This window comes from Crinia signifera, chromosome 5 (genome assembly GCF_055691185.1).
Source record: "Crinia signifera chromosome 5, ASM5569118v1, whole genome shotgun sequence".
NCBI lineage: Eukaryota > Metazoa > Chordata > Amphibia > Anura > Myobatrachidae > Crinia > Crinia signifera.
The window spans coordinates 185,609,104-185,631,998 of record NC_139221.1 but is presented as its reverse complement, the minus strand read 5'-3'; the positions used below and the strand labels follow the sequence as shown (position 1 = coordinate 185,631,998).

The window sequence follows — 22,895 nt, the reverse complement described above, 5'->3', positions numbered from 1 at the left end:
TTTGTATCAGATACATTATTAAACAAGATTACCCATATCGAATACAAGGCCCGTGGGATATCGGACCACTCCCCTCTAATCATGCAGCTAGACTTGGCGGAACCAGTGGGGTTTAGGTATTGGAAGCTCCAGCCCTATGGGCTTGCCCAGATGAATCTGGCAGAGATTGAGGGTGAAATACTGTCCTTCTTTGAGGCTAATGAAGGTTCGTCCTCAAATGTCTATATATGGGATGCCTTCAAGGCCTATCTGCGGGGGGGTGTTTATTAAGAGGATTTCGTACCTCAAGAGGTCGCACCGAGAGAAAGTGCGTGATCTTGAGGCATGAACACTAGAATTAGAAAGTGTCTATCAGGCCAGTAATCTTAAATCGGATAGGGTGGATTGGCAAAGGATGCAGACAGAGTGGTTAGAATATCTGCAGGAAGTAAACTCCCGCAGACTCCTTGTACATTGGTATGCCACTGGTATGCCGGCTCAGATAAATTGGGCAAGTTTTTGGCTCTTTAACTAAGAATGGGTAGATCATCTAATGTTATAGCGAGTATTAGAACTGATCAAGGAGAAATCTTGACATTTACCCCCGATATAGTGGACGCGTTCATTGCCCATTTCGGTAAAGTCTATCAATCCATTCAGAAATTAAGTGATGATGACCTGCGGGAATTTTTTGCAGAATTGGATCTTCCCCTACTTACCCTAGATGCCCAGAGCTTATTAGATGCACCAATCACTATTGAAGAAGTGGAAAATGTAATCAAATCCCTGCCCCTAGGTAAAGCCCCTGGTTTAGATGGACTGCCAGGGGAGGTGTATCAAAAATTTGACAAAATCCTGGTTCCTCTGGTCATCGGACTCTTTCAGGGTATGATGTCAGAGGACAATCTGCCTTCCTGTATGGTTGAATCATCTATTGTGTTTATTCCTAAGAAGGGTAAAGACCCATCTAGTGTTGACTCATATAGACCAATTTCTTTAATGCCTACTGATGCAAAGACAATTGCAAAGGTATTGGCAAACAGATTAAGCATTGTGATTCAAGATATTGTACATCCTGATCAATCAGGGTTTATGCGTGGGAAATCCACTATGATCAATGTAAGAAGGGTCTTTTCCTATATACAACATATGAATGCCAGAGGGTTGAATGCTGCGGTAGCCTCAATCGCAGCGAACAAGGCATTCGACTGCATCGAGTGGGGCTACTTATGGAGTACTCTCAAAGCATTCGGTTTTGGACCAGGATTTGTCAAATGGTTGAGGCTGCTGTATAAGAACCCCAGGGCAAGATTCTCTATTAATGGGTATACATCCTAGTCGTTTCCCCTATTTAGAGGCACCCGGCAGGGTTGTCCTCTTTCCCCATTGATATTCGCGGTAGCAATTGAACCCCTTGCTTGCCTGTTAAGATTGAAATTGCATTATTTCGATATGGGGAGAGATATGAGATACAGTATAATCTGATATCCCTATACGCCGACGACCTGTTGGTCGGTACGGCGGACCCAAATGGAGATCTCTCCATAGTTGCAGATCAATTGAGCCAATTCGTGGTACTGTCGGGGCTTACCATAAACTGGAGCAAGTCACATCTATTGGTGTTAGGAGAAGATAGGTGGTGTAATATCGGACTTGATGTACCATTGGCGAAGGTCTTGTGCTTTAAATACCTAGGGGTTAAGGTCTCAGAGAAAACAGAAGACTTTTTGAAGGATAATATCACTACAGCGATTCAGGAGGTGAGGACAAAGTTCAGGTGTTGGGCCAAACTTCCCCTATCGCTCCAGGGTCATGTGAAGCTGATTTAAAATTGTAATTCTACCGAAATGATTGTACCTACTCCAACACTCCCCAATATATATATCAAGGATGAGTACTTTAGAAGTCTAGATAGTATTATCTCCTTGTTTATATGGGGTAGTAAGCACCCTAGAGTTAAAATAGCTACTCTTTGGAGAGATCGCGACAATGGAGGTCTGGCCCTCCCAAACTTTAAAAGGTATTATTTTGCGGCCCAACTACAACATCTAAGGTTTTGGTTCAAGCTTGAAGAGCAGTCTTTGGAACTATCCAGGTTGATAAGGTGTGTAGACCCTAATATCACGCCCTTACAAATACTGCTGTCCAGGTCCATTCAGAGAAACTACCCCCCTATTGTATCACAAGCTGTTAGAGTCTGGAGAGCGGTTTGTAGCAGAGATAAGTCTCTGGGGGTGGATCTAGATTTGTCTTTTCTTCTTCTGCCTATAGCTCAGGAGATTACCAGACAACAAGGTGGGAGACTCTGGTCCCAATATGGTGTATGTTCACTTGGTCAATTATTCCAAGATAAGATTTTTAAAACCTTTGATCAACTCAAGGCTGAATATGCATTGCCTCAATCAATGTTTTACAGATTCCTACAGCTCAGGAGTGCTATTACAAGCTATAGAAGGGGTAAATATGGGTGGTTTATAGAGACCCCTATTAAGTTGTATCTAAGAAAACTCACGCCGCAGAAAGGAGTCTCGAAAATATATAAGTATTTGTCCGCTACCGCCCCTGACGATGGGTTTAGTCAGCTAATGCAGAAATGGGCTTTAGATATCCCTGATATAAAAGAGAGTAATTGGCAGTTAGCCTTAGCAACCCCGAAAAAGGCAACAAACTCTATAAGAGTCCAACAAGTCCAGTTTAATATCCTTCATAGGACATATATGACTCCGGTCACGCTTAAAAAGATAAGAGGCTCTGACACAGATGATTGCCCAAAGTGTGGTCAGAATATGGCCACTTTTTGGCATCTTATGAGGTCCTGCAATAAAGTAGGTTGCTTCTGGGACAGGGTATGCCAGGTAATTAAGGGAATGGGGGTGACACAGTTTGTCCCCACAGATATCAATTTGGTAATGGGGATATGGCAAGTAGAACATTTGTCTAGAGAGTTGAGCCTCCTCCTAATGCACCTCACTGCACTGGCCAAGGTGGTCATAGCGTGATATTGGATGGCACAAAATGGTCCGATTTTTTCAGAATGGATAAATCTTGTGATCACGTTCTAGATCACGTTTTGTTTTTTTCTCTTCACGCGCCTTTTTTTCCCACCCCGATTTTGATTAGTAATTAAGTAAGATTCCTATAGTTTTTTCTCTTGAGTGACTCCTACTTTAGCACGTATATTTCACATACTTTGCTTTGCTTGTTTTATCACCATCGTTTAAATCTGACCAATGGGTAGGCTAGGCAAATATTCTATTAAATTCCTTCTCTATTGTGTAATCCCACCAAGGCTAACTGCGGTAGGTTATCTTTTGTAGGTAGTTCTAATGTGCCTCCCCACCCTTTAGGTATCCCTTACCAGGAATACGTTTTTTTCCCTCCCCAAGGTCTAACACAACAGCCCTGGTATAAGGGTATTACGTCTGATCTCCTTATTACCAAGCCTGTTGAACCCAGCATTTGTACTATGTTGTCTCTACATCTGAAATGTTATGGTAAAAAAAAATTATTCATGTGTCTCCATTGTGTACGTTGTTCCATGTTTTTTTTGTACGTATATACTGATGTCAACTCTCTTTGTATAGAATTTGTCTTTGTTTCGTGTTTGTATATGACTAAAAAATTTAAATAAAGACTAAATTAAAAAAAGTATTACTCTTGTAAAGACTGTGCAAAAAAAGAGAAACTTGAGCTTAACTCTAGGACAGACTTAATCCAAATACACAGTATCAATTACTAGGTGATCAGACTATAATTCACAGATAGGCTGTCACGTCTTAGGGATTTGATTAACCAGCTTGTGTGACTTGCTGTGGGGCTGGTGAGCAATTGAAGCTTGGAGTGCTTGATGTGGTTTGTCCACATAGAAGAGAGTACCACGGAGTGGGAGCCAGAGTCCCACGGCCTGATAGCTTAGGTTCTGAGCAGGTACATGATGGCTTACAGGGTCCAGGGCTGAGTCTGTGAATCAGCTGAAACTAGAGGAAATGCAGTTCGGCTAGAACTGAGGGAGAAACAGGAATCATCTAGAACCAAAGGAGATGCAAAAATCGATTGTAACTGAAGGAGATGCAGGAATCATAGGAAGCAAATGAAAAGGTCTGACCGATGTTGGAGGTGGTATATTGAAGATTATTAGTGAAGCTGAGGGCACCTCAGCAATAGCCAATGGTGGATGATGGTATAACAGTTGGAATCATCAGAAACTGAAAGAATTGGATCGTTTAAAACCGGAGGGAGCCAGGCAGTGCAGCAGGATGGAAACATGCACCGGAACTCTGTAATAAAGAAGATTCCCACAGGAGCTGAAGCCCAGTATACAAATATGCTAAGGACATGCACTGGCCATTGGGGTACATGTGCCATATTTGGCACATTTCAAACAATGTAAAAAAAAAAAGCAACAATATAGCAATGCATGCAATCAGGGGCTGGCTGGCAACTTTTAGCCTGGGGGGCAAGTCCAGAGCACTGGCCCATAAGTAACAGCGCATCGTTAAATTAAGGTTTTTTGTTTAATAAATTTGTATTATTAAAAGAAGATTAGGCCTGGAGTTGATTATACCATAGATACTTGATTGAGCTCAGCTGTCACTCGCTCATGCAAGTTTCACTGTCTATGTTAAGGCCCCCATACACTGTGTGATTTGGGCACAATTTCCCCGATTCGTATGAATTGGGCCGTGAAATCGGGCCAAATCGCATATGTTGACATCCCTTCCGACCCAATGCGCAGTCCCGTGCGCATCGGATCGGAGTCGGGAGGTCGGATGGGCTGCACATAAGATTTGATAAATCTTATGTGCTGCCCGGAGCCATGCAGGGGACTGCAGCTGGCGGGGGACCTACCAGGAGGGAGCAGGGGGGACAGCGCAGGGAACCGGGCAGGAGGAAGCCGCTGCCATCAGCAGGGGGGACGACGCAGGGAACCAGCAGCGGGAGCAGTGCACTTCAATAAAAAAAAAAGCCCATACAAACGAATAGGAAGCCATCGATTGGCTGAGTCCATGCCAAACTTGGCACATGAAGTGCCTAATCGCATGTGATCCCTCCCGGGGAGCTGCTGGGACAATCAGGTCCAACTTATCCTTAGGACAAGTCGGACTAATGTATGGGGGCCTATACAGCCGCCTATGCATGGCAGCATGGCAGTATTCGTTTGCTTTGTAGCTAATTTTGGACCTGCACAGATTCCGTAGCTGCCAGGGAGGTAGGGTTAGGCATTAGAGGAGAGGGTTGGGGGGTAGTTGAAAAAGGTAAGATCCCTTATAAGGCTCCTGTCAGGAATATCTATAATAGGATACCGGATCTGTCTTTTGACTGACCGCTGGGTCGTATGTATCCATTATGTGTGTATATATACACTTAAAATTATTTAATATTAAATTTTGTGCCCCTTCCATTATACATTTGTTAGTATTTTGTGTAGACCCCTTTTATATCTTATCACCCCCAACCTTTATGCATTTACATCATCACCACCCCCTATATTTGTGCCCATCAACACCCTCCTCACTCCATCTATATATTATGTCCATCACCACTTATACACTTTAATTATATCAGCCCCCCCCTCCCACCCCTTATATCATTTCTGTCCATCCCCCCCCTACATTGTATGCTCACATACTGGCTGGCTGTGCTTTGGGGGTTGCTCCAGGGTATGAGGTTCCTTCAGGTGCTGCAGTGCGCTGTTATGTGACTTCCAGCCCCTCAGGCAGTGCTGCAGCTGCACGCAAGCCGCTGCCAGCACAAACTTAGTGTAGATAGGGGAAAGCACCACAGGGCTTGCTGTGCGCCAGAGCCTCCATCCACCCACTACTCTGAACAACTACTTACAGCTCCTGGATTGATGACAGGTCGGTGCCTTTGGTGCTCGTCTCGCAGCTGTTCTTTCAGCAGCACGCAGTCAGGTGGGTGGAGGCTCCGGCGCACAGCACGCCCTGCGGTGCTTCCCCCTCTCTACACTGAGCTTGTGCTGCTGGCAGCGGCTTGCGTGCAGCAGCAGAACTGCCGGAGGGTCCGGAAGACACATAACAGCGGCATGCTCCCTCCTCCGCTCGCCAGCTCTTCCCCCACGCCACTTCGTGCGGCATCAGTCCCATACTTATCAGGTCCCTGGACATGTCCTCAAGCAGGAGGACGGCGGCCATGTTGTTGTAGTCCCGGCCATATACTGAAAGCCGCGGCCGGTGCCACCTACAGGAGGTGGTGAACAATAATCTGGTCCACCGGGCGGCCCGCAGGAGTACTTGATAGAGCGGCCCGGAGGCACATGGCCCCCTGGCCCAGCCCGCCCTTGCATGCAATAATAGCAATCCTATAGTTTGCTAAGTCATACAGTATGAACAAAATGAGACTATAGAACAACTGAAAAGTTAGAATGAGTAAAGGGTATGACTGAGGTTAAATTGAAGCTAATTTCACTGCAGGTAAAATTTTGTCTTAGAATGTGGAAAAAGAATCCTTCTACAGTAAATAAACTATTAATGTAATTATATAAGAATGTGTGTGTATAAGCTAGAGCTGATTTATGGAATATCAATGTTCACGCAATTCTCTGATCTTTTTTGTCTGCATATGCACAATAACCGCAATAAGCATGTGCAGATCTGGTGTAGTGATGTCAGATGTAATTTGGCTGCAAAGGGTGAGTGACAGTCTGCATCTGTATGCGGGTGGGGCAATGGAGCAGGGCAGAAAATGGAAGCGAGGCGGGCCATTTTCTAGGCACGCTATCTCATTCCTGTTTCCAGGAAACTCAATAAAAGATTTGCAAGAGTGCTGTATTCTGGCATTCATACTGTGCCCATTTTTGGTGTATAATGGTAGTATATGTTATGATGCAATTACACTTCAAAATAAAATGTAGGAGTTTATTTTTGTATAATACATATTATTGAATTTGTTGATAGAAATTGCAGAAAATATTTCTAATATATATATTTTTTTTTTGTTTATTTTATTGTCTTCATAAGTAAAAAAAATGGTGTATATGAAATTAAAGCTTGCATGGATTATATTGAGTCAAATAAAAAAAAACGTTTGTTAAATAATGTCTTCTATTACATTAATATGTCTATATTATAAGACTTATAGCATCTAAGGTGCTAATTAGCCATCAAGCACTCATTGTTATTTCAACAAAACCCATATTAGTAGTAGACACTTTTGATTGTAATAATATGAGAATAAAATAATAGGCATGGAAGGAAAATATATTTGAAACAATATGTGAGTATATATGGAGCACACATTTAATGCTGATTGTATTATATCTTTATGCCACCAGAAGAAAATCCAGTGACATAGTTTTCATTAGTGACTCACATTCTTACAATGATGTTCTAATCCACGGCATAATATTAAATGTTGTTTTCAAGAACTGTTATATGAAATGATTACCCGATGCTTGAAAAAGGTGCTTATTTTTGAGAAATGACAGATTTGGAATGAGCTTTACAATGAGCTGTGCTTTATTTGGTAACAGTAGTAGCAGCCTCAGTGTCAATTTTCTGCTGTTTAAGCTTATTATCTAATTGCATGCTTGCATTGACTTTAGAAACAGCATGACATTAAGTCTGACTTGTGCCTAAATTCTGCACTATTAGAATATTCAATTATTTGTTCTGACTTGTGTAATTCTCTGTATTCCAAGCTTGTTAATGTAATTACAGGACTGAAGTAAAGTGATTATACTAAATGAGTATTTATCCGCTAGGATATGCAAGTATGTCATCCCCCTCAACTCACATACTTCTCGTTTCTCCTCTCTGTCATCTACTAATGGAATGATTATGGCTTTAACTTTTACCCACCCCCCACTTCCCCACTTAAGCATAAGCAACAGAACATTGTATGTGCTGTCTGAGAGACCCTGTCATTCTGCATGTGTGTATGTAAAATAAAATGAAAAAAATCCAACGTTGAGAGCAGCACAGCACAGTTACAGTTAATGACCACTACTTTTCACTCACAGTCAGTGATGACAGCTTGAACTAACTGATAATGGCATGCCTGCTGTTGAGTCCCCCACTTATGTTATTTCTCTTGACATGATTTTAGAGAAGGCCTAATTTTTTTGACATTTGACCATGCAAATTTGAGTCCTGATACATTATTCTGCATTTACATTCTCCTACTGCTGCTGTTTAAAATGTGCTACAAGCTGTGGGAGCCCAGTTATTAAAGGCCACTGAATGAAAGCAAGTTAAATATGAATGTTTGAGGCAGACCTTAACTGAAGAACTTGCTTGTAAAGTTCAAAGATGACCTTCTGGAAAAACTGGCATGCAAATCAAAGCAAACTCATTTCTAAACCATGCGTATTTTCTTTAACTTTTTAGAATAGTACATTTTTAAACCATGGTTTTAAGCTTTTTTAAGTAAGAAAGTTAAAATATTTGTTGTTACTATTATTATGATAACCATTGCATTACTAAAATATTGAAGTTAATACAGGTAAGTCTCAATGTGCAAAATTCCAGAATACAAACTATTCCAAAATACAGAATATTTTGAGACGTATTTTATAGTGAGATATCTTGAGTATGGAAATACTAAACACAGAATGCATTTAAGTTTCCTATACAGCTTATACATATAGCCTGAAGGAAATTGTTATCAAATATTTATACTAATCTTGTGAAACAAAGTTTGTGTACATTGAACCATCAGAAATCAAAGGTTTAACTATCTCAGTCATGCTTAAAAAATTTCTGTATTTTGGAATATTCAGAATTCTGAATTTTGGATATGGCAGTCTCAACCTATAAATAAACTCATAAAGTAGTTTACATACAGTAGGCAAAATGTTGCTATAGTATACAGTAATATATATTGTTTTTATTAAAAATTTCGGTGGCATTATATTATTTATTATTAATATTTTTTCAAATATATATACTGATAGGGCAATTGGCTTCCATGAATGCATGTTCGTATACATGGGTTAGGGACAGGGCCGGCGCCACCACTAGGCAGGTTTAGCCTAGTGGTGAAGCTGCATCTGCCAAGCACTGCCAACTTCAAGCACTTACTCAGCTATTCGGTGAGTGATTCATGCTCTCCCTCCCCCCACTTGCCCGCCCATGTTAAAAAACTTGCTGCCCCCATCCCTGACTGGTCGTCAGCCACCAGGCCCTGGCAGCAATCCTCGTCAATCTCTGGCAGACGCCCGCCCCCCCTGATCTAAGATACATCCTTCCTATTCCTATGATGGTGCCCCCCATTCTCGGCTACCCTCTCCCCCACACAGGCTACCCCCCACATGCTCTCTCTCTCCTCACAACCTCAACCCCCCCTCCCCCCATTTGTGGCACCTGTGACCCCCCCCCCCTCCCCCACACAAGCTACCCCCTCCCCCACACAGGCTACCCTCTATTGTCTTCTCTCCCCATACAGCTCCAAACCCCCCCCATTCATGGCACCCACGCCCCCCTCCCCCACACAGCCCCCCCCCCTCCACAGGATACCCCCTCATGCTCTCTCTCCCCTCAAAACTCCAAACCACCCCCTCCCCCCATTTGTGTCACCAGCGACTCCCCCCTCCCCCACACAGGTTACTCTCTCCTGCCTCCCCTTCACAGCTCCAACCCCCCTTTACCACAGGCTACCCCCTCATGCTCTCTCTTGCCTCACAACCTCAACCCCCTCTCCCATCATTCGTGGCACCCGCGACCCCCCTCCCCCACACAAGCTACCCTCTCTCCCACACAGGCTACCCAGGGCCCGTGCTAGGGACCGGAGCGCCCCGGTGCGCAAACACTTACCCGCTCCAGGGGGGCCACGCTGCCGGGTCCATTGATGCAGTGCATGGTGCCGTGACCTTCGGGGGGGGGCTTGCTGTGCGCCGCCGCGACTCTCCCCAGGGAGGGGGGGTCCGGCGCTGTGACGTTCCAGGGGGGGAGCTTGCTGTGCGATGCGGCGCTGCCCGCAACTCAGCCCATGGACGGGAGGAGAGGGGGGTGTCCGGCCATGACTCTTTCCAGGGGGGGCGCCCTAGGCTAATGCCTAAGGCTGCCTAGTGGTGGCGCCGGCCCTGAGGCTACCCCCCTCTCTCCTCACAACCTCAACCCCCCTCCCCCCATTTGCAGCACCCACAAACCCCCCCACACACAGCCCCCCCCACATGATACCCCCTCATGCTATCTCTACCCTCAAAACTCCAAACCACCCCTCCCCCCATTTGTGGCACCAGTGACTCACCCCCCCCCCCCTCCCCCACACAGGCTACACTCTCCTGCCTCTCCTTCACAGCTCCAAACCCCCCCTTTACCACAGGCTACCCCCTTATGCTCTCTCTCCCCTCACAACTCCAACCTCCCCCACTGGCTATGTTTTGTCTCCTAACAGCTCCATACCCCCTACACACACTGCGCTGCCCTCTAATGCTCTTTCTCACCTAACAGCACATCTGTGGAACCCATGACCCCGACATGGGTTACCTGGTTACCCTCTCCTGTTATTTCTCCATCCACACGTCCAACCTCCCCTTCTTGTATTATTAACAGTGTTCTGACAGCATTCATAATGCAAGCATCGGCATAATGAACACCAGCCCCTATATACTGGGCACTACCATGTGTGAAATAATGTGTAATTGGCATTGCGGAGTGTGGTATAATGTGCAATGGTGCATTATACTGTGTGTGGCATATTCTGTTACAGACATTAAGGTGTGTAACATTCTGTAATGGGCATAACGGTGTTTGACAGAAACTTTTTGGCTGGGGGAATCCAAATGATTAGTTACACTGTACTGTGCTGTCTGTAGGCGGTGCTGTCTGCGGTGAGGTCCACTTGTCCAGGTAGGGTTGCTATTGGTAGGATCGGTGTTTGGGGGAAGGGGGTGCTGGTAGGGCTGTCTGCGGAGGCATTAGTAGGAACATGGTGTGGGCTATCAGTAGTGTCTGTAGTGGCAATGTTCAGGAATGGGAGGGTTGCTTGTTGCAACGGTGATGTCCCAGGCAGCTATGTGTTGAAGGTGGGATATGTTTTGGTCACTGAGTGCCCCTGCAAAAAAAAATGTCTTCAGCAGCTGCACCTTTCTAGTGCCTGAGAGGTGTCAGCTGCCTAAAGATGGCCACATCTATAAATCACATACAGTATACAATATACACTGCATATGTCTGTGTATATACTGTGTGTGTGTGTATATACAGTAGGAGCAAGTTTCAACTTTGCCTCTTTGTCCATGGCTAGCCATTGTTCTCAGCTGCAATACAATATGTATTGCAGCTGAGAACAATAGAATAGCCATGGCTAGCCATGGCCAAAGGAGCAAAGATGAAACTTGCTCCTACTGTATATGTTTTTTGAAGGAGGTAGGGGGGGGGGGGGGGGGGGGGGGGGGCGGCTTGCAGAATATTTGCCTAGGGTCCTGAGAAACCTTGCACCGGCCCTGGTTAGGTAATATAGATTGTAAACTCCACTGGGGCAGGGACTGATGTGAATGTTCAAATATTCTCTGTAAAGTGCTGCGCGATATGTGTGTGCTATATAAATAACTGCTAATAAGTAAATAAAAAATAATTGCACAGTAATGTACTGAGGAGCTGGAGAGTGTAATACCACTTTCTGCAAAAAGGGGGGGGGGGTTTAGTGTAGCGCTCCGCTCCTTGGGTGTGGGGTGTGTGGCTGATCTCGATTTGAAAGAATGTGCAGTGGGTTGGTTTAAAACAATTTTACTTTAAATGGTGCAGTCACATAAACAATTAATTACACATGAAACATTTGCTGTTACAATTATTGCAGTCAATTGAAATATACGCTGTTACAATATATATTACAGTTAAACAGTAACACAATGAGTGTTGCGGGAGTGGGGGGGGAAATACAGGGGTTTGAGGGTTTTCCCTCTGATGCGGACGGGTTCAAGGGGGGGGGGGGGGTTCCACAGTACAGTCCTGGTGTTCCCACGGCTGCGGCGTCCCGCTGTGCCGTTCCTTAAGTTAACTGTGCTGGTGCCTGGCTGCCGGAGGCTGCCCGTCAGTTGTTCTAGGCTCGGAGGGTGGTGGGGAGTTCTGTCTCCTCGGCATGAGCGGTGTTCTGGCTTGCTTGGTAAGGGGGCTGTGGTGGTGGGTCTGGGCGCTCCGTGTGTTCCCTCTCCCTATCCAGCCGGCAGCCAAAGGTGTCCGGTGTTAAACCGTATCCCCCGGCCGTCTGTCGCTGTGGGTATGGGACGTGGAGCGTCTGGCAGGGGCCGTTGGCAGGGGGAGCTTTTGATCACTCCTTCCCGCCCCGGTGCCTTGCCTACGGATCCACCAACTCACCTGCTCCCGTTCCCTGCGTCGCTTGTTGTTGCCCATCCTGTAGCGCTGGCTCTATTGTATCTTGTGCCGCGGTCTGCTTGCTGACGTCACCGCTCCGTGCCCGGCTCTGTCCTTCGTACGGCAGTCGTCTCCCTGGTTCCTCCGCTCGGTTCTTACTCGCTTGGGTATGGGTTGTGTGGATTGCTGTAGCTTCTCCAACGCGTTTCGGCCTTGTGCTGGCCTTCTTCTAGGGAGTTTGTAGTATGTTTCCTTCCACTCCTATTTGTAGGCAGTGGGCGGGTTCTTGGGCAGGCTGTGTGCTGATTGGTGATTTTGCTGCGTGTTGATTGGTGGTCTGGTTCCCTTCCAAGTTAGGTTGTGGCTGCATGCTAGTAGGTGATACGCTGGGTGCTGAGGTGTTCTTCTTTCAGGTTTGGTTGAGGTTTTTCTGCTTGCTGCTGTGTCCAGTCTCCATGTTGCCATGGTTACGCTGGTTCAATGTCAATCTTTTTCAGTAATGTACTGAGGAGCTGGAGAGTGTAATACCACTTTATGTCCACCAGATGTTGCTTTTTCTAAACTACACTGCACATGTGTCAAATAGACCAATGAAGTTTCTGTTACGGCTCCCACTGATTGGCTGATGGAACTTGTCTCATTGTACTAAGTAGAACTAAACAGTGTGTTTTTCATTAGGAGAAGCTGTAGAGGAATAAATAATTTGTTGTGAGTGTTCCCTTATTTTCTAAAATGCATACTGTTGTTGCTTTTGTTTGCATGGTCAGCATTTCACAAAGTGAGGTCAATTTATAGTCAATAATGTTCAGGTACTCTGCTGAACACCATTGATAGCAACCTCACTGTACAGTATAAATTGTCTTTGCCTAACACGGCAGGCAAAACAGATGGGAATGCATTTATGGCTGGAGAATATAGGCTAGTGGTTAAGGCGACACCTTGCATAGCCTTTACAGTAGGCTTGAGTCAGTCTAAAAAGCAATGGTGTTTGCAAATCATTATTTTATCTTCAATACATAATAACCTGTTTCCACTCAATTCACCATAAAATGTAATTTCAATGCTGAGCCACAGAGCTGAATTGGGCTCTAAACTGCTATTGACAGTGTGGTGTACTTTAATATAGCAGTGATGCAAACTGGCACAGTTAACTTTGTTGGTTAAAAGATGCATTTCTCAAAGTGAGTTCAATTCATATCTAATTAAGCTCAATATATTTGTGTGCTCAAATGTGTAAGGACTGAGATGCCCACTTTCAGTGTCTATAGATGTTACAATCATGCATGATATGCTGCAGAGTAGTGCCCAGTCAAAGTACACCAGACAATAGTACCTTTATCGGGGGCGGATTTAGGGATGAGGGCACCCTTAGGCACAACAATAATGTTCGCCCCCCCCACCCCCCCCGCCTAATTGTATTATTTTTATTGATTACTTATAAGCCCTCATTTGATAATAGCCAATATAATGGATGTATAAAAAAGCCACTAACTGTGACATGTTCTTTTATTATGAATACATATTTACTAGATAGGACAGTTACAGGGGCAGTATCTGCATGTCCCATCCATTTACACTCAAAAAGATGGAATATAGTATAGTACAGTGGATATTTTGCAGTTATTGGTACATTTTGGGCTGACAGTACTATCACAGGCATCCAAGTGCCGCCCCCAAACATGTGCCGCCCCTAGGCACATGCCTCACGTGCCTAATGGGAAATTCGACTCTGACCTTTATACATGATACACCCCAGTAGAGCCACTTACAGATGAAACGTCTCTCTTCCTTGCAGGGGCTGGCAGTAGATTTGAGCGCGCACGTCCCCTTACAACGGAGCTTCCCACAAGTCCCCGCCGCCTCGCGCGGGTCCCTCAATGTGGATTACATTGCAGGTTGAATACAGTGTTAGCCACTGTGAAAGAAAAAGCGTGCATTAGATACAGTGCAGGATACAGTGTGGGTCATATACATTGTTGGTTTCAGTGAGCATTGGATACATTGGGCTAATTCAGCATACCCTGTAGAAATGTGAAAATCTCAATTGCAGCAGCCTCAGTGCAAATGCATGAAGTGTCAAACTGCGATCACATCCCAGAAGGTTGAAATTGCCATTTGATGATAATGGCTGGAATTGTGTCTATCCCACAACTACTTTTGCACCTCAAGCTATTGAGGAGATACCAGACTCCCCATCACTGCAATCAGGTCCAGATCTAAGAAAAATCTGTTTTCTTCTGCAGCAGATTGACTATTCCTTAGACCGTAGCAGGCAGCTATCCGGGTGGTGGTAAGACCCCTATTAAGGGGCTGATCACATAATAACAATTAGATACAATTGTAAATACGACCCTGTAGATTTTTTGCCTGCAATTATTTTGGGAAAAGAGGCTTTATTGTTTCTTTTTTCTGCTCTGATTGGTCTGAGACTAGAAATATTACTTATGCCCCACATACACGGTCCATTAATCGGATCCGTTGTGTGCTTAAACAGCACACATCGGATCAGATCGCATGCCTAGTGCATGCAGTGTGCATGCACTGCGATCCGATCCGATGTATAGCTAGTACAAAAAGTATGTGCAGCACATACTTTTTGTACCGTACTATGTGATGCGCGGGAGCGCGCATCGCATAGTACAGAACGGAGCCATACACAACGGACCGTGTATGGGCTCCTTTAGAGTGATTTCTTATAGACATTTTTCCACATTTAAGGAATGAGATTTATATTTGTTTTCTCTTAGGCCCTTATTCTGATCGGTGCGTCCGGATCCGATTATGCGGCCAGGACCGTGCGTACGAAACCCCGCCTTCCATACGGATCGCCAACTTCGTCCGTACGCGGTAAGAAGCTGGCCGAACGGACCGCATGTGTATTTTTCACGGAATACGCCTCCTCCATCTCGGGGAACCTCCCCCATCATTCGATGGTCGCAGAACATCGAATGCAGGACCGAGTGCTCCACCAGCTCCCGCAACCTCAGACCACACGGACATTTTTCCGTGCAAAAGCAGGGATCTGGGCGGGCAGCTGACATCCGGCGATGTCATATGTCCACCCCCTACACGTGCGTCACGGCCGCATTACCATACGTACGCCCAGCGTTTGCATGGGAACGCCCATGAAACGCGGGGCGTATGCATATGGTAATGAGCCCAAATAGCCCTTCACGCCCCTCTCCAACCCCTGTTCGGAGTGTTCACATTTCATGCGGGATTTGGCCGTACGCCCCGCTCGCACATGCGCAGAGATGCCTCTGCACATGCGCAGACACAAAACATCGGTGGCACGAACGCACGCGGATATTACCGCACTGACCAGAATAAGGGCCTTTGTGAGAAGAATATAGTCAGTGACAGGAAATACTTTTTACTATTGTAACAAAAGTGATTAATTTATGAAAAAGGAAATTTGATATACAGGTGTATACTATAATACTGTGACTAAAGGACAATTTTCTTGATCCTTTGATATCTCATATTCCATATATCATAACTCTCACCTGTTATTTTGCTTTATCTACTTTCCAACTTTTTCTATGCAACTGGGAATCTTCTAAATTGCACTTAAAGGTGGGGTTCACCGCACGTGGGCCGCACAACTAGGAAACTCCGTATCAGGTTCTTAGAGCACCGTCGTAATATTAAAAAGAGTTTAATTTCACATAGTGTCTCTAGACATTTCTTCGAGAAGCACAACGCCGATCCCCAAAGCTTGGAACTGATAGGGGTGGAACATATTAAAAACACCAACAGAGGGGGGGATAGGTTCAGCAGATTGTGCAAACAAGAAGTTTTTTGGATGCACCTGCTGAACTCTATCCACCCTGAGGGCCTCAATGAGATGGTGGAACTTAACTCAGTCATTTAGAATGTATATTCCCATTCCATCACCATGTATGTCCGAACTCCACCATCTGTAAAAAATCATCCCACCCACTATAATGTGTGTGTGTATATATACCATCTGTGTGCACCATCCGTAAAACACCACCCCACCCATTGTAACATGTGTGTATATATGCGCCCACTCTTTTGGTGCAGTGCGCAGCCTGCAATAAAAATCGGATTGTGGGAGATTGCCATATATCCATTCTCCTTCCATTCACTCCTCTGAAAACTATAAATCATCATTATATACCATCTGTGTGTACCATCTGCAAAACATCATCCCACCCATTATAATATGTGTGTATATGCGCCCATTCTTTCGGTACAGTGCGTAGCCTGCAATAAAAATCGGATTGTGGGAAACTACCATATATGCATTCTCTCTAAGAACTATGAACTATCATGATATATGTCCTTCCTCCATTCATTCTTATTTTTATAAATTTTCTTTGTTATAAAAGTTCCATGTTTTACTTTTTATTATTCATTTATGATTATTTATTCCTTTTTTCTTGCATTTTCGGTTTTTATTTCATGAATACATCTTTCTGATCTTGATTCTTGTACTGCATCCTACTATATCCTCCTTCTCCCTCTGTATAAGTACCAACTGTGTAGTCCGGCCCAAATGAGGCATGTAAAGTGTACTCTAGTTTCCAACCACTAGAGGTCAGCCCTTTCACGTCTCTGGCCTAAGTATGAGATATGGACATCTCAAAATATCATTATATTGCTTTAGAAACTAAATGATATAAAATATCTCTATTAAATTGAAGTCAATACCATTATATGACATTTTTCTGTACCCATACAAAACAACTCTAATGGACACTGGGCAGCCACACGAAATTCCATTAGCTCACGCCCATCAGTACGACGCCTATTCAGGGTCATCCGCCCCCAACACACTATTGTAATGAGAGTAGGCTACTCCGCGCCTCCGGAAGTCCGGATGACGCGGCGGGTAACCTCAGCCCTAGGACCCCGCCCCTGGCATCACGATCTCCGACGAGCCGCGTCACCGGAAGCCGGGATGACGCGACTGCCGGAAGCTGTTGGAAATGCCCCCAACAACACGCCACTCGGTGGGTCGTGTCACCGGAAGTCCGGGTGACGCGACAACAAGCTCTGACATGCAATCCTCCCCCCCGCCATTAAAGCATAGAGGGGACACCCTTACAGGTCGCACCACAGGTACTTCCGCCCTCACAGCCCACATACCACAATAGTGTGCCGAGCGTAGCGAGGCACCGTGCCCGAAGCATGGCGATCGCAGCAAGCCTTGCGAGGGGACGCGGTGCTATGTTGACTGTGTCGACGCATGAGGAAAAAAAAAAAACATGTCGGCTTTTTCACTGTCGACCTAACACCTGTCGACCTTATGACCCTGTCGACCTAATCCATGTCGGCCTTCAGTCAGGTCGACATAATGCAAGCCGACCTAATGGTGTAGACCTATGCTTGTAGACTCAAATGCAGTCTGACAAATGATTCCATTCCGTTTTCAGGGAGGGACAACAAGCTCTGACATGCAATCCTCCCCCCTGCCATTAAAGCATAGAGGGGACGCCCTTACAGGTCGCACCACAGGTACTTCCGCCCTCACAGCCCACATACCATCAGGGCAGAATGACCTGGAAACTAATAGGTTATTCCTCCAATTGAAATGCACATTCGATAAGGTCATCTCAGTCACCATGACTACCATACTAACAAAATTGATTGCACAAGCTAGCGATCATAATCTAAGCACTTTACAATTAACAAACTATGTTTTAGTGTATATCTTATTATTGTATACTATTGTGTATGAATTTATAGTAACTTGCCTCCTACTTTAGCGCCCTATTTGTTTATAAAATAGATTGGTTGATCTAATCAAGTTGGTCACATGACCCATGTAACAGGAAATAAATAGCCAGCCATGTTTTAAACCTGTTATCCTCTGACAAAGCTGCCTGGAGCAGCGAAACCGGTCAGGACTCAGGTTTCTATCTCCTTCCAGAATACCAAATTGGTACCCCTAAAGAACCCGGAAGTGCCTATTTGTGCACACACTTACCACCCTTTGTCCAATTGGACCACCAAGTCCTAGCAGCAAGGTTGAGGTCGAGGACTGTATCCCGCTCTATTCCATCCAGCGGAGGGAGTCGGTTATTTGTGCCATCCTGGGCCGCTCCTTATCAACATCTTCAAGTCCTCCCCACCATCTGCTACATTGGAGACAACCATCACGCCTCACCAGGACCTGGGGGTCCCCTTGGGCCACGCACAGATCCCAGTCCGGTAATACCACCTCCACTGGTTCCATTTGGATTACAAATTCCTACAGTAAGGTAGAGGTAGAGGACCCATCCCGCTCCAGTCCATCCAGCGGAGGGAGTCGGCAATCCGTGTCAACTTAAGCCGCTCCTTATTCTTACATCTGGTCCTCCCTCCATACTGCTCCAATTGGGCATATCATTGCAGCTCCATACAGGACGATTTACATCTCAGCCCTATACAGGACTCTTGGGACTCTCCGGGCCATACATTTTCCCAAGTTTGGTTGGTGAGATATGAATTTTATGTGATTTTAGAGAATTATCAATGTATTCTGGCTATATGTATTTTATACATTAAATCTTTTTGTACTAGATCAACCAATCCCTCATTTTTTTCACCCAACTTTACAGGTTTCATTACCTCACTTTTTACAAAGTTATACCAAGCGCAGCTCAACACCCCTTTCTTTTCTTGTTCATTCAGTACAGGACTAACTATCCTATCCCAGAGCAGCAGCTAGGGAATCACAGCTCCAGCCAGGCGCACCTGCACCCAGACCCACTCTGTGTGGTCAGGGTCACCACCACCCCTTTTTCTATTGTTCACCGCTCATCGCCCACCAATACTGCAAAGCAAGTGGGAGAAAGCAGCGTGCACTGACACCCTACAAGGCAATAATTTTGTCTATTAAAGCTACACACTTTCTGGGCCCAAAACCTCACTGATTGAGGGTAGATTTCCCTGCAAGGGCCCTGCCAACCAGGGAGTCGCCCACTCTAACAGAGAGGGATTCAACAGCCCAACTATTTCACACCCTCATCTGCAACTGTCGCACGGAAAGACCCGCTCAATTGCACAGTCTGGTTCAGCCAGGCAGATAGAGCAATCAGCAGCAGTCACAAACAAACAAACAAACAAACTGCAGGGGTGTACTGACACTTTACTTGTTTTTCTTCCACCTCCTCTCCTCTCTTTCTCTCCATCTATTAAAACCTCCCCTAAAAAATTCTCTCTCCCCCCTTCTTCCCTTTTTCTTTCCCCTCTTTCTTTTTCTCTCTCTTTTTTCTTTTTCTATTTTCTCTTCTATCATATACCAGTCAATGGTTATATAATAAAGCATAATTCCCAGCAGAATCTTCCTGTCAAAAGTAATTTTGAGTGGCCTGAAAAGCAATAAATTATTGTGATAATTTGGTGTAAAATAAGTCATATTACCATATAGACAAATATTCGCGGTCCACTCCATATACTGTAGTACCTCAAAAATTGTGTGAGAAAGGTAGCTCCTAACCAAAATTTGACTGAGATTGGACGATCTTCTACCTGTAACTTACTCTGCAAATTGGAGTCTCAGGAATTTGTATATGTTTTATGTATGTCTGTCTTGTCATGTCTAAATTTATTTTAATGAAGTAATAAATAAACGTTAAGTTTTAATTTCAAAGCGTGCCCCCAAAAACAGAGAGTACTTTTTCTCTTTGCATCAATTTTTACTCTCAGGGGAGCACCTCCACATCACTCATTAATGCACAAGCATTTTGATATTATAAAATAGTGGATTTTTTTCATACAGTATATCACATATATACCCAAAAATTTGAACGTGGTACTGGTGCACAGGTTTTTTTTCCCAATTTACCTTTCCCCAGGTTGAAAGGATACAGTGTGGGTCATATACATTGCTGGTTTCAGTGAGCATTGGATACATTGGGCTAATTCAGCATACCCTGTAGAAATGTGAAAATCTCAATTGCAGCAGCCTCAGTGCAAATGCATGAAGTGTCAAACTGCGATCACATCCCAGAAGGTTGAAATTGCCATTTGATGATAATGGCTGGAATGGAGAATTTAGGGAGCACACGAATGAAAGCCGCTACAGTATTGTTATTTTAAAGCTGTATCATGCCCCAATGTGCAGGATATAGTGTGGGTTGGATACAGTGCAAGTTGGATACAATATGGGAGGGACAAGGTGCAGGTTGGACACAAAATTCAAATAGGGGAGCCACATTAACTGCTGCCCCAAATACTTCCAAACATTGCAAGCTAGGAGTCACTATAAGGTGATGTGGCTCCCATATCTAAATATGAAGTCCCACCTCTGCAACTGCAACTGACAAGGAAGTCCACGAACAGAGCAGTTTTTACCGAATAGAATGGGTCATGTTGGAGGGTATGCTCTAAGTGAGACCAGTCCCTTAATCAAAGAAATGATTGCAGCTGTAAAGCTGCACTTACTACACATCTGGCATTCCAGCTGCAAGGCAACAGCCTGGACCAGTAACTACCACTGCTTCCTGGAATCCCAGTTGCCTAGCAACCATGGGGGTCATTGGGCAGTGTTTGTACAGGTTGAGTATCATTTATCCAAAATGCTTGGGACCACAAGCATTTTGGGTAAGGGATTAATTCCGGATTTCAGATTTTTTTCTAACATACTCGCCTGGTGTTCCCTGGCATCCACATCGGCCATGGGATTCCTCTTCAGCGGCATCCACGGTCCCAAGGATGCATTTCACGGTTGCTCCTATGACGTCACTGGTGCACCCGTGCAATGCATCCTTGGGACCGGAGATGTAGCTGAAGAGGAGTCCGATGGCCACCATGGACACCGGGGATGAGGTAAGCATAAATAAAGGTACAGTAAAAAAAATAAACAAAAAAACCCTAAAATATTCATTTTGGAATATTTTAGTTTTGAGACATCCGGATAAGGTACACCCAACCTGTACAAGTTTGCTTGTCTGTGGAGCCAAGAAGAGATATGGGGCGGTATTCAATGTGAATACCAGCGAGGTGCAGCGAATCCTGTTTAGGATTCGCTGCACATTCGCCACGTTCCGGAGCCTCGCCGGCTCCGGTATTCAACGAGTCAGGAAGCCTGAGGACGGTGGCAGGCAGAGAGATGGAAGTCTCTCTGCCTGCCCCAGAACGTTTGTGGGGGGGAGGTGGGCTCCCCGGGTGCCAGGTAGCACAGGCTGCCCCCCGGGGGTGCCAGCAGGGGGCCGCGTATATTCACTACACCCGATCGTAACGATCGGGATCAGTGAATATATGAATATGTAATGAGCGGCTCGGCTCCGGCGCCCCCTGCTGGCTGCTGTGTAAAAAAAAATATATATATATATTTTTTTTTTAAATTAAATATATATTCATGTGCTTACAGCACATGAATAAAAATAGCATGCCCCTCCTCAGAATAAAATTCCTGATTTGTTGACACCAAATGTAAAAAACAAAACACTTTATTTTAAAAGTTCACATTCCACTTCTCCATAAAAAGATAGCGATTGCTACTCGGTGAATCATGGCGAAAAAAACCTTCAAATGTATTCGCCATGTGGTCATTGAATAGGGTGATTCACTGTTTTAGTCAAAAATTCGCCAAACAGCACAAATTCGCCATAAAAACATGGCGAATCAGGCTCATTGAATACCGCCCATGGAGTTAAAGGAGGGGAGAGGGTGATGTTCCCATACTTCATCCACTATAATTAACCTAACATACCACTAGGGGTATCCGTACTTATATGTATGCGCACACACACACACACACACACTCTTCTGTAAATACACATACATAAACACTGTTGACACACACATAGCATACAAACATGATACATACATACATAAACACATAACATGTGTAGATACAAACAGCATGAACACATAGAAACAAACACATAAAATACATACTGTACACACGCCATGTACATAACACAGACAAGTGGCGGCTCCTGCCTTTAGACGTAAGGGTGGCTGCAATTTTCTGGGTACTGCTGATTCCAAATGGTCATTATATATTTGCAGGTTATTAGTTTGATTTGCTCTGTACCAGTGTTTGTGTGAATTTACTATAAATACATGATATACTCATATGCACCCAAACACAGGTACAGAGCAAAATACACACTTTTAATAATGTTAATATTAAGTAAAGTAAATTATACAGTTATTAAAGATCTACACACAAATAATAGTTTAAAAAAATATTATTTACAGTGTCTCAATTATTAATAAAATTAAACAAACTTACACCTCTCTGGTGCAATGCATACCTTCCTTTAGCTGCATCACTCCGAGTGACTCACTGAAGTCTGGGCATGCTCACTGCAGAGGAATTGCTTCTGGGCTACACAAGCAGTAGCCCATAAAAGCACTGTAGCTCTGGTGATGTGCACAGAATGGCTTCCTGATGGAAGCTATTGCTGTCATTAAATCATGTACTGGCAGCCCGAGAGGGGGAGGAGTTTTGAGTCCTGTGTATGATGAGCAGTAGCAGCTTCCAATAGGAAGCTACTACATGCGGAACTCCTCCGCACAGGAAAGGAGGTTACACATGGAGCCTGGTGAGAAGAGAAACACGAGACACATGGAGCCTGGCGAGAGGAGAGACACAGACATCCAGCACCAGAGCTGCAGAGGTAGCACCCCCCCCCCCCCCACGAATGTGCACACTACCCACGATCGCACGGGGTTCACACTACC

At 44.8% G+C, this 22,895-nt stretch overlaps 1 long non-coding RNA gene across 1 annotated transcript; it reads right to left on the bottom strand.

The window, feature by feature from the left end:
* Positions 1-11,724: 11,724 nt before the first annotated feature.
* Positions 11,725-22,595, bottom strand: LOC146079613 (uncharacterized). The gene is made up of 3 exons (XR_014474647.1): positions 22,466-22,595; positions 14,018-14,163; positions 11,725-12,932 (listed from the first exon to the last, which is right to left on the bottom strand). It is a non-coding gene; the product is annotated as an uncharacterized LOC146079613 (long non-coding RNA).
* Positions 22,596-22,895: the final 300 nt, after the last annotated feature.